The sequence below is a fragment of the Notamacropus eugenii genome, chromosome 5 (assembly GCF_028372415.1).
Source record: "Notamacropus eugenii isolate mMacEug1 chromosome 5, mMacEug1.pri_v2, whole genome shotgun sequence".
NCBI classification, from domain to species: domain Eukaryota; kingdom Metazoa; phylum Chordata; class Mammalia; order Diprotodontia; family Macropodidae; genus Notamacropus; species Notamacropus eugenii.
Window position 1 is genome coordinate 238,073,193 of NC_092876.1, and position 13,772 is coordinate 238,086,964.

At 36.1% G+C, this 13,772-nt stretch overlaps 1 pseudogene; it reads right to left on the minus strand.

Moving 5' to 3' along the window:
- Window positions 1-6,946: 6,946 nt before the first annotated feature.
- Window positions 6,947-7,380, minus strand: LOC140509110 (large ribosomal subunit protein uL16-like; annotated as a pseudogene).
- Window positions 7,381-13,772: the final 6,392 nt, after the last annotated feature.

Consider the following 13,772-nt stretch of genomic DNA (forward strand, 5'->3'; position numbering starts at 1 on the left):
CCAGAAATAAGCAAATATATTCCCTATGTGGAGAGGAAGGGGTTGGGGGTAAATATTGTCTGACTTGACCCAGTCCATTATATTCCTTATATCTACATGATTTCACCCTCATGGTTTGTTTTAATTGCATGCCATCACTAACTCCTTTGTAAAGAGACAGGCCTCTGCCATTCCTACTAATTATCCAAACCACCAGTCATTGTGTGTGGCCTTACCTAAAGCTTTTAACCAAAAGTAATGTCACTAAATCAAAGCAAGTTTGAGGAGTCACTGTTGTAGTGGCTCTAATAAGTGCTGCATGACATTCCTTTCAGAACATTTAGAGAGATTCTTTTTAGGGTTACATGAAAATTCATCAGATGAAAACACACACAAGCTAGAGTGAGGAGCTAACATGCAAGCCTCCTTTCCTCCCAGCCACATTGTCTGGAACTAAATTTCAGAGGGAGACTTGGCAATGAATTTGGCCCCCTTAATCTAAGCCCATCTCCAGTCAGCTGGGGAAATGCATCCCTTTGTTAACCCAGTCACGGGGCTTCTCTTTTAGCTTCTGTAGTTCCTCAGGCCAGGGAGTCCGAACTTTTTTGTGTGTCATGGATTGACTCTTTTTGCAGTCTGGTGAAGTCTATGGGACTTTTTTTAAAAAAAATTAATTTACTTTAAATTTTTAATTATGATCCTCCTTTAATTATGGGCCTTCTCAGAACATAAAATAAAAATATGTAGGATTACCAAGGAAGCCAATTATATTGAATACATTTATTTATTTTCTTTAAAAAGTTCAAAGTTAAAGGTAAGAACTCCTGCCCTAGAAACTGTGGCATTAACTAATAGTGCTGTGAGGAATTTTGAGGTTCAGAGCAAGCAAAAAAAATTTAGGTTTCAACAACAGATACTGTTGTTAGCTAATTCCTATTCTCACAATAATTCTATTGCTTTTACTTCTTACTTTCTTGTGCATACAGTTGTTTAAGTATTTACCTCATTTTCCTATGCATACAGTTAGTAAATATTCCTTAGCTCAACATTTGTCCTTTTGGATAATTGACAAGCTGAAATTTGACATATTTAAAACTACTCCTCTAATTTTCTGGGCAGTTAGGCGGTGTGGTGGATAGAGTGTTGGGCTGGAGTCAGGAAGACTCATCTTCCTGAGTTCAAATCGGCCTCAAACACTTATTAGCTTGTGAACCTGGGCAAGGTACTTAACCCTGTTTGCCTCAGTTTCTTCATCTTTAAAATGAGCTGGAGAAGGAAATGACAAACCACTCTGGTATCTTTGCCGAGAGAACCCCAAATAAGGTCTTGAAGAGTCAGACACCACTGAAACAAGTAAATGACAAAATCATCTAATCTCCTACTTGTACCAAGAACTTTGGAACAAGTAGAGAAAAATGCAACCAGTTCTTTAGAAATGTTGTTTTGAGCTTCTCTGTATTGTAATGTCTCGATCATATGTGGGAGTATGTGTGTGTCTGTGTGTGTGTATGTATGTATGTATGTATGTATGTGTGTGTGTGTGTGAGATTTAGTGATTGTATCCTAACATGGCCATCCTTCTTTCTCCATTCTTTCCCAGAGTTGCTTATAAAGATATAGTCACTGCCTAATAACTCTTCCTCTAAGAATTCACTTCTGTTACCTCTTACTGCAGGCTGCTCTATCACCAAGGGTGCTTAATAAATGCTTGTTGTTGGGGCGGAGCCAAGATGGCAGAGTAGAAAGACATATATACACAGGCTTTCCCCACACAGCCCATAAAATACCTGTAGAGAGGGACTCTCAACAAATTTTGGAGCAGCAGAAGTGGAGAACAACAGAGTGGAGGAGATTTCCAGCCCAGGGTGACTTGAAAGGCCCATGGGAAATGTTGGTTGCACCAGACGCAGAGCAGAGCCCAGCCCAGCCTTGGCCGCAAGGTGCAGGGTGGCTCTGGGAGAAGGAGACATCAGGGGCGGAATCCTCAGTCCCAGTAGCAGCAAGTCCGCAGATGCCTCAACCCACAGGCACCAAAGGTCAGTGACAGGTTTTTTTCAGCTGACTGGGAAGGGAGAAGGGCTTTCCCATAGCTCCAGCCTCAGGCAGTGGCCACAGAGGCCACATCGGGCAGGTGGCAGCAGATCCCACAGCAGCCCCCTACAGCAGCCTGCATCCGTTGTTGGATGGTTAAAAACCCCTGGAGGCACTGAGGAGCTGAATATTACCCCAGCCCTGTGTAGAAGCCCTGAGGGAACTGGTCTTTATCTCACAATGAATGGCTGCCCTGCCCATCCAGCTTATCTGAAAATCAGCCTCCAGCACTGACTTGGTGGAACTGGAGGCCAGGTGGATGTGGAGAGGAAATTGCTAAGATTATAGGCACAAAAATCTCTCCCTACTCCCAGACCAGTGTACACACTTGATTGTGCCACCTTGGAGGAACTGAGATCTTACAGATTCCCAGAGTATACCCTTCTCTTGACAAAGGACTCAAAAGTCAAGTAATTTGTTGGGAAAATGCCCAAAAAATGGGAAAAATAATAAGACTATAGAAGGTTACTTTCTGGGTGAACAGGTATCTTCTCCCATCCTTTCAGATGAGGAAGAACAATGCTTACCATCAAGGAAAGGCATAAAAGTCAAGGCTTCTGTATCCCAAACATCCAAAATAAATATTCAATGATCTCAGGCCATGGAAGAGCTCAAAAAGGATTTTGAAAATCAAGTAAGAGAGGTGGAGAAAAAACTGGGAAGAGAAATGAGAGAGATGCAAGAAAAGCATGAAAAGTGGGTCAACACCTTACTGAAGGAGACCCAAAAAAATGCTGAGGAAAATAACACCTTTAAAAATAGGCTAACTCAATTGGCAAAAGAAGTTCAAAAAGCCAATGAGGAGAAGAAAGCTTTACAAAGCAGAATTAGCCAAATGGAAAAGGACACTCAAAAGTTCACTGAAGAAAATAGTTCTTTCAAAATTAGAATGGAACAGATGGAGGCTAATGACTATGAGAAACCAAGAAATCACAAAACAAAACCAAAAGAATGAAAAAAATGGAAGATAATGTGAAATATCTCATTGGAAAAACATTTGACCTGGAAAATAGATCCAGGAGAGACAATTTAAAAATTATGGGCCTACCTGAAAGCCATGATCAAAAAAAGAGCCTAGACATTATCTTTCATGAAATTATCAAGGAAAACTGCCCTGAGATTCTAGAACCAGAGGGCAAAATAAGTATTCAGGGAATCCACCAATCACCTCCTGAAAGAGATCCAAAAAGAGAAACTCCTAGGAACATTGTGGCCAAATTCCAGAGTTCCCAGGTCAAGGAGAAAATATTGCAAGCAGTTAGAAAGAAACAATTCAAGTACTGTGGAAATACAATCAGGATAACACAAGATCTAGCAGCTTCTACATTAAGTGATCGAAGGGCGTGGCATATGATATTCCAGAAGTCAAAGGAACTAGGACTAAAACCAAGAATCACCTACCCAGAAAAACTGAGTATAATATTTCAGGGGAAAAAATGGTCTTTCAATGAAATAGAGGACTTTCAAGCATTCTTGATGAAAAGACCAGAGCTGAAAAGAAAATTTGACCTTCAAACACAAGAATGAAGAGAAGCATGAAAAGGTAAACAGCAAAGAGAAATCATAAGGGACTTACTAAAGTTGAACTATTTACATTCCTACATGGAAAGACAATATTTGTAACTCTTGAAACTTTTTTCAGTATCTAGGTAGTTGGTGGGATTACACGCGCACACACACACACACACACACACACACACACACACACACACACAGAGAGAGCACAGGGTGAATTGAATAGGATGGGATCATATCTTAAAAAAATGAAATTAAGCAATGAGAGAGGAATATATTGGGAGAAGAAAGGGAGAAATGGAATGAGCAAATTATCTCTCATAAAAGAGGCAAGTAAATGACTTTTCAGTGGAGGGAAAAAGAGGAGAGGTGAGAGAAAAAACATGAAGCTTACTCTCATCACATTCGACTAAAGAAAGGGATAAAATGCACACTCATTTTGGTATGAAAGCCTGTCTTACAATACAGGAAAGTGGGGGAGAATGGGATAAGCAGGGTGGGGGGGATGATGGAAGGGAGGGCAGTGGGAGGAGGGAGCAATTAGAAGTCAATACTTTTGGGAAGGGACAGGATCAAAAGAAAGAATAGAAGAAATGGAGGGCAGGATAGGATGGAGGGAAATATAGTTAGTCTTACACAACATGACTATTACAGAAGTCATTTGCAAAACTACACATATATGGCCTATATTGACTTGCTTGCCCTCCCAAAGGGAATGGGTGGACAGGGAGGGAAGAAGAGAAGTTGGAACTCAAAGTTTTAGGAACAACTGTTCAGTATTGTTCTTGCAACTAGGAAATAAGAAATACAGGTAACGGGGTATAGAAAGTTATCTTGCCCTACAGGACAAAAGAGAAGATGGGGATAAGGGAAGGGAGGGATGTTAGAAGGGAGGGCAGATTGGTGATAGAGGTAATTAGAATGCTTGGCGTTTTGGGGTGGGGGGAGGGAAGAAATGGGGAGAAAATTTGGAACCCAAAGTCTTGTGGAAATGAATGTTAAAACTTAAATAAATTAATTAAAATAAATGTTTGTTGTTGATGGACTGGACAGTCTAGCGATGTGTAAAATGATAGCTTATAGTATTTTAATACTAAAAGAGAACAAACAACTTTTCAATTCACTCTAGGTATTGTATATTAGTTATATATTATATTAGTTGTATATAGTTGTCTATTATATTGTATACTAGTTATTTTCAATTAAATTTTCTTTTCTAACTAACACTGGGAAAAAAAGGAAAGAAAAAATGTTCCTTTTAACAAATATGCTAAAGAAGTTAAATAAATTCCCTTCATTATTCATGTCTAGTAAGTACCCTGAGCCCATCACCTCTCAGTCAGGAACATGGATATTATGCTTGGTTATTGGTCCTCTGGAATCATTGATGATTCTTAAGTTGATCAGTTTTTACAGCTTCCAAAGCTGTTTGTTTTATAGCATAGTTGTTACATAGATTGTCCTCCTGGTTCTTTTCACTTCATTCTTCATTAATATATACAAATTTTAATACCACTCATTTTTCTCATTTTGATTCTATAATCTAAACTATTCTTCTGATTCTTATCACTTCACAAAAGTCTTTTCATGGATCTTTGATGTTTTATGTATATATATATATATATATATATATATATATATATATATATATATATATATATACCTTTATTACTTTTAGCACAATACTGTTCCATTCATATACCGCAAATTGTTCAGCCATTCCCCAAATGATGGAAATCCCTTTAGTCTCCATATCGTTCAATGTCTGTTACATTGTTCTAATCTCTTTTGCATCTATTTATATCAGAATTATGTGCAATAAAATAAAAATCCTTAGAAATTTAGATTTTTAAAAACTTAATAGAGTGACAATTTTTGAGGGGTGTTATCTGTTCTACTTGTCACTCACAGCATCATAGACCAAAGCTGTAATGTACCTTAATGTCTATCAAATTCAACTCCTTCATTTTACAGATGAGGAAACTGAGGCCTACAGAGGTTGTGTGACTTAACCAGAGTCACAGAGCTAATAAGTGTCCATGGCAGGATTTGAACCTAATTCTTCCTTTTTTCAAGCCCAGCACTACACTATCCACTACACCAATGTGTCTCTTACTTATTATGATCAATATAAATTACCCACAGCATTACCATAGTGTGGCTCTAAAGTACAAATTCTTACTCCCAGTGCAAAGGTTCCCCCAGTAAGTAGAGAATTCCCTCAATAAGTAAGTAAGAAGGGATTGCCTGAAGCAAGGAAAAGTCAAGTCTAAGGGTCACATAGCTTCCAAGTGCCGAAGATGAGATTTGAACCCAGATCTTCCTGAACTCGAACCCACCACCCAGTACAAAGCAGAAGAGAAGGCTACCCTCCAGAGAAAGAAAGCAGCTAAACTTTGAAGCCTAGTGAAAGCCAGCAGTAAAACTCAGAGACCAGCACAAAAAACTCAGGATAGGGCAAGACCAGAGCCCAACTCTCACATAATAACACCAAGTCACAAAAAAAGGCAGAAAAAATGAGCAAAAAACAACAAAAAAAAAGAGATTGACTATAGAAAGTTACTATGCTGATAGAGAGGATCAAGGCATATACTTAGAAGAGAACAACAGTATCAAAAAGACTATATGTGAAGCCTCAAATCAAAATGTCACTTGTTCTCAGACCCAAAAAGAATTCTTGAAAGAGCTTAAAAAGTATTTTTAAAAGCAAGTTAGAGAAGTAGAAAAAAGTTGGGAAAAGGAATGAGAGTAATGCAAAAAAATCATGAAAAAGAGTCAATAGCATGGGGAAAAATATACAAAAATTTGCTGAGGAAAACAATTCCCTAAAACATAGAATTGACTGAATGGGAAAAGAAGTACAAAAACTCCCTGAAGAAAACAATTCCTTAAAGATTAGAACTGAGCAAGTGGAAAATAATGACTCTAAGGGAAATCAAGATATGATAAAATCAAAAAAGTTTAAAAACTGGAAGAAAATATGATTCTCATTGGAAAAACAACTGACCCAGAAAACAGAGAGATATTATAAAAGTTATTGGACTACCTAAAACCCATGATTTAATTTTTTTAAAAAAAGCCTGCATAACATTTTATCAGTAGCTAGCTTATTTACACCTGTGAAAAGGTAAATGTCACAGAACACACCCCTCATGAGTGGAGTGCCCACCATTTGTCTAAGGGACCCCAGCTGGGGATGTACTTAACCCCATAGTCATCATGAATGAGTCACTTCTCAGCTATCATATCCTCAAACTCATCAGCATTGAACTTGGTGAAAACACATTTCTTGGAGCTGTGGATCTTCTGGCAGGCAGGGAACTTGAACTTGGCTCTATGCAAAGCTTCAATCACATGTTCTTTATTCTGAACCTTGGTTCAAATTGACATAATAACCTGACCAATGTGTACACTGGTTACAGTGCCCTGAGGCTTCCCAAAGGTTCCTGGCATGCCAGTCTGGAGCCTATCAGCCCCAGCATATGATAACATCTTATTGCTGCAGATGACATGAAAAGGATGTAGCCTCACATGAATATGAAGGTCATCCTTGCCCCAACTCTTCCCCATATACTTGTTGGCACAGATCTGAGTGGCCTCTAAGGCTTCTGATGACAGCTGTTCATATTCATCTGAAACCACTTGGCCACACAATGGAAATTCATCCACTTTTGCTTTCTTTCTACCAAGATAGAAGATTCATATCTTGGCATGAGGAACTCCCTTGCAGAGATGGAACTTTGGATATGACTTATTTTTGCAGTACCTCTAACAGCAAGAGGGATGATAGCCCATCGTGCCAGCACCAGCGGGGGCTGTGCGTGCAAGGAGAGAAGGGAAACAAGGGCAACCGTCAGGGCTGGGTCCAGAACACAGGGTTGGGCAGAGGCAGAGGCACAGAGTGAGAGACAGCACAACCAGATGCTCTCACCTCACTGTAGAGAAATTATTAATAATTTCAAGAAATTATTAAAGAAAACTGCCATGATATAGTAGAATCAGAGGGTAAAATAGAAATTGAAAGAACCTACCAGCCTCTGCCTGAAAGAGATTGCAAAATGTAAACTCCCAGGAACATCACAGCCAAATTCCAGAGCTCACAGATCAGTGAGAAAGTATTGAAAGCAGCCAAAGAAAACCCAATTCAAATGTCATGGAGCTATAGTTAGGATTATGCAGGATTTGGCAACTTCTACATTAAAGAACCAAAGTAATACAACCTATCCAGAAAAAAACTGAATATAATCTTTCAGGGGAAAATGGACATTTAATGAAATAGAGGACTTTCAAGCATTTCTAATTAAAAGATCAGAGCTGAATAAAAAATCTGACCTCCAAATGCAAGACTCAATGGGAACATAAAAAGATAAAAAAGAAATAAGAAAGAGAAAACAAAATTCCATAAGGTCACACTGTTTGCATTTTTATATGACAAGATAATATTTACAACTACAGAGGGTGTGGATATAAGGTAACTTTAATGGGATGATACTCCCAAAAACAAAATAAAGGGGTAAGAAAGAAAATTATACTGGAAGAAGGAGGAGGGAGATTGAATGGGGTATAAAAGAGGCATGAAAGAGCTATTACAATGGAGGGGAAGATGGAGGTGGGGTGGGCTAAGCTTAAATCTTAATCTCATCAAAGTTGGCTCAGAGAGGGTATAACATACACACTCATTTGGATATAGAAATTTATCTTACTCTATAAGGAACTAAAAATGGATGGGGATAGTAGAAAGGGGATAGGGGACTTATAAAAGGGAGGTTATATTGGGGAAAGTGGTGATCAGAAGTAAAATATTTGTGAGAAGGAAAAGGGTGGGGCATATGAGAGAGAGAGGGATAAACAAGCAAAAAATAGCATGAAAGGAAATACACAGTTAGTTATCATAACTATAAATGTGAATGAGATGAACTCACCCATAAAACAGAACTGGATAGCAGAATGGATTAAAAAATATTATCCTACAATGTGTTGTTTGTATGAAACACATCTGAAGCAGAGAGATACACATAGGGTAAAGGTAAAGGGCTGGAGCAGAATCTATAATGTTTCAGCTGAAGCAAAGAAAGCAGGGGTAGCAATCATGATGTCAAAGCAAAATAAAAAAAAAAATAGGTCTAATTAAAAGAGATAAAGAAGGAAACCATATCTTGCTGAAAGATACAATAGACAGTGAAGTCATATTTTTGAAGGAGAAGTTGAATTAATGGCAAGAGGAATTGGATAATAAAACTATACTAGTGGGGGACTTCAACTTTCCCCTCTCAGAACTAGATTCCTTTAAGAAAAAATAAACAAGAAAGAAGTTAAGGAGGTGAATAAAATTCTGGAAAAGTTAGAAATGATAAACATCTGAAGAAAATTGAATGGGAATAGAAAGGAATATACTTTTTCTCAGCAGTATGTAGCACCTAAACAAAAATTGACCTTGTATTAAGACAGGGATGGGGAACCTGCAGCCTCAAGGCCACGTGTGGCCCTCTAGGTCCTCAAGTGTGGCCTTTTAACTGAATGCAAATTTCACAGAACAAATCCACTTAATAAAATGATTTGTTCTATAGTAGTTGATCTCAGTCAAAAGGCTACACCCAAGGTTGCAATTTCCCACCCCTGTGTTAGGACATAAAAACCTCACAACCAAATGCAAGAAAGCAGAGATAGTAAACATGTCCTTTTCAGATTATAACACAATAAAAATTACATCTAATAATGGACAATAGAAAGAGAGATTCAAAAATAATTGGAAATTAAATAGTCCAATTGGAATTTGAGTAGTTTAAGCCTAAAATATAAGTGGGTCAAAGAACAAATCATAGAAATAAAGAACAATTTCATTAAAGAAAATGACAACAATGAGACAGCATGCCAAAATTCACAGGATGAAGTTAAAGCAGTACTTAGGGAAAATTTATATCTCTGACTGCTTATGTCAATAAAACAGAGAAAAAGTAGATTGAGGAATTGTGCAAGCAACTAAAAAAAAACTAGAAAAAGAACAAATTAAAAATCCCAATTAAATACTAAATTAGAAATCTTGAAAAATCAAATGAGAGATGAATAACATTGAAAGTAAGAAAACTATTGAACAAACGAGTAAAACTAGTGTCTGGTTTTATGAAAAGACCAATGAAATTGGTTAACTAATATCATTGGTTAAAAAAAGGAAGAAGAAAATCAAATTACTAGTAGCAAAAATGAAAGGGGTGAACTCACCACCAACGATGAGAAAATTAAGATAATTATTAGGAGCTACTTTGCCCAATTATATGCCAATAAATTTGATAATCTAAATGAAATGGATGAATATCTACAAAAATATAAATTACCCAGATTAACAGAAGAAGAAATAAAATACTTAAATAACCCAGTCTTAGAAAAAGAAATTGAGCAAGCTTCAATGAACTTCTAAGAAAAAATCCCCAGGACCAGATGGATTCACAAGTGAATTCTACCAGACATTTAAAGAACAATTAATCCCAATACTATATAAACTATTTGGAAAAATAGGCAAGGAAGGAGTCCTACTAAATTCCTTTTAAGACACAAATACAGTGCTGATACCCAAAACAGGAAGAGCCAAAACAGAGACAGAAAACTATAGACCAATTTCCCTAATGAATATAGATAGAAAACTTTTAAATAAAATATTAACAAAGAGATTTCAGCAATATATCACCAGGATAATACACTATGACCAACTGAGATTTATACCAAGAATGCAGGGCTTATGCAATATTAGGAAAACTACCAGCATAATTGACCAAAAAAAACAGAAATCACATGATCATCTCAATAGATACAGTAAAAACTTTTAATAAAGTACACCATTCCTATCAAAAACACTAGAGAGCATGGGAATAAATGGAGTTCACCTTAAAACAATATGCAATATTTACTTAAAATCATCAGTAAGCATTATCTGTAATGGGAATAAGCTAGAAGTCTTCCCAATACAATCAGGTGAAGAAAGGATGCCCATAATCACCTCTATAATTTAATATTGTGCCAGAAATATTCCTAGAGTAATAAGAGAAGAAAAAGTAATTAAAGAAATTAGAATAGAATTTCAAGTAAAACAGCACTTGAAATTATTAACAACTTTAGCAAAACTGGAGGATACAAAATAACCCACATAAATCATTAGCATTTCTATATATTATCAACAAAGTCCACCAACAAGAGATAGAAAGAGAAATTCTATTGAAAATAACTGTAGACAATATAACACACTTGGGAGTATACCTGCCAAAACAAACCCAGGAACCATATGAACAATACTATAAAACACATTTCACACAAATAAAGTCAAATCTAAACAACTGGAAAAATATTAATTGCTCATGGGTAGGCCGAGCCAATATAAGAAAAATGACAATTCTACCCAAATAAATCTATTTATTCAGTGCCATATCAATCAGGCCACCAAAAATTATTTTATAGAACTAGAAAAAATAATAAGAAAATTAATCTGGAAGAACAAAAGCTCAATGATATCAAGGGAATCAATGAAAATAAAATACGTATGTCCTAGCCATACCAAATCTCATACTGTATTATAAAGTGATAATTATCAAAACCATCTGGTACTGGCTAAGAAACAGAGTGGTGGATCAGTAGGTACAAATCAGAGTAGGTACAAATTACATTATAGTAAATAACATAGTAATCTAGTATATAATAAACCCAAAGATCCAAGCTTTTGGAACAAAAACTCATTATTTGACAAAATCTGCTAGGAAAATTGGAAAACAATATGGCACAAACTAAGTATAGACCAACATCTCAAAATAAATAACAAGATAAGGTCAAAATAGGCACATGACTTACACATAAAAGGTGACAAAAGCAAATTAAGAGGGCATGGAATAGTTTATCTGTCAGATTTAGGGATAATGAAAGAATTTAAGACCAAAGAAAATACAGAAAACATTACAAAATTTAAAATGTAAAATAGATCATTTTGATTATATAAGATTAAAAAGTTTTTGCACAAACAAAACCAATGTGACCAAAATTATGAGGAAAGCAGAAAAGTGGAGGAAAATTTTTTACAACAACTCTCTCTGATAAAGGACTCATTTCTCAAATATATAGAGAACTGAGTCAAATTTATGAAATTACAAGTTATTTCCCAAATTGATAAAGGATATGAACAGACAGTTTTCAGACAAATAACTCAAACCTAGCTATAATCAAATAAAAATGTTCTAAATCACTATTGATTACAGGAATACAAATTAAAACAACTCTATCAGATTGGCTAATGTGACAAAAAAGAAAAACACTGGATCTTGGAAGGGATGTGGGAAAATTGGGACACTCACTCCTGGTGGAACTGGTGAGCAATTTAGAACTATGCCCAAAGGGTTATAAAACTGTGCATACCCTTTGATCCAGCAATACCACTGCTAGGTCTGTATCCCAAAGACATTCTAACAAAAGGAAAAAGATCTATTTGTACAAAAATAATTACAGCAGCTCTTTTGGTGTTAACTAAAAATTGGAAATCAAAGGGATGCCCATCAACTGGGGAATGGCTGCTATAGTAAATGATTGCAGCGTAATATTATTATGTTATAAGAAATGACAAGCAAGACGATTTCAGAAAAACCTGGAAAGACTTACATGAACTGATGCACTGTGAAGTGAACACAACAGGAGAACATTGAGCACAATAACATCAATATTGTTTAATGAAAGACTGTGAATGATTTAGCTATTCTCAGCAATGCAATCTAAGACAATCCCAAAGGATTAATGATGAAGCATGCTATCCACCTCCAGAGAAAGAAATGACATTGATTGAATATAGACTGAAGCATGCTATTTTTCACTTTCTTTCATGTTTTTCTTTTATTCAAATCTTCTTGTACAAAATGACTAATATAGAACTGTTCTTCATAATTGCACATGTATAGCCTGTATCTGATTGCTTATTGTCTCAGGGAGAGGTGAAGGGACTCAAAACTTAAAAAAAAAAATTTTTTTTAATTAAAATAAAAAAATAAAATGAGCAACAGTAAGTACTGATAATCAAAATAGGAAGATTTGGGGGGCATTTTTATTACTGATTCCTTCTCTTAAATACCTCTAGTTTTTACTCTAAAAATTCATAATTTATTTTTTAAAATACATCTATTGAAAACTGGATAATAATTCATTGCTATTTCCTGAAAACACCCTTGGTCTTGCTATCAATTCTAGATCTGTGGTAATAAATAAAGGAAACTTTTTTGCACCCCCCCCCCCCAAGTGGCCCATGGAACAAAAAAAAAGGAAATATATTAAGCCAAAAAACAACTTTTGAAGAAATATTTGTGATTTGGTGCTTTCTGAACACTCATCCTAATTCTTTAAGGAGTAATAATTGTTCATGCTTGATTTTCTGATACAGTTGTTCTTGAGTTTGGTAGGTAGGCAAGGGTTCTCTCTAAAACATGGAGAAAACCAAACGAGAATATGCAATGAAAGTTGAGAAACATTAAGATATGTTTCAATAGGTCCCTTATACTGCTGTTTTCTCCTGACCATTTCCCCACCTTGATTAGTAATTTTATACCTTGACAGTAAAATATGAAATACTTTTTAATACTGCTCAGTGGTGAAAGTGATTAGTTTTTATGATATGTCTCCAGAGATAGATCTTTAGCAGTATACAGAGAGGTTAATTCAGCATAAAAGAGCATAATACCTTTCTTATTTCTGTTCATTCATTTAGAAATTATGGGACCAATTCTAGGAAAAGGCCCACACCATGTCATAGTTATTCAGGCTTTAAAGGTTTGTTCTTTGTGTTGGTTTTTGCTTTATTCCAATTACTTCTCTTTTTCTAGAGAGCAAAAAGGTGAAATTATCTAGTGACTACTTCTAGAATTCTCGGGAAGTGGGGTATTGGATCAGGAAGTCTACCCCACATCAAACCTTGACCACTTCTGTAGATTTTAGGATCTTAACTTTTTGAATGCCATGGATACCTTTGGAAGCATTGTGAAGCCTATAGACTCCTCTTCGGAGTAATATTTTTAAATACTTACAACAAATGAAATTACAGTTACATTGAAATGCAGTTGTAAAATATTCGAAGTCCCAAGTTCATTGATCCACTCTAAAATCGGGTGTCTTGTGGACCCCAAGTTAAGAATTCCTGCAGCTGATGATTCACAAGAACTCGAGGGAGAAGC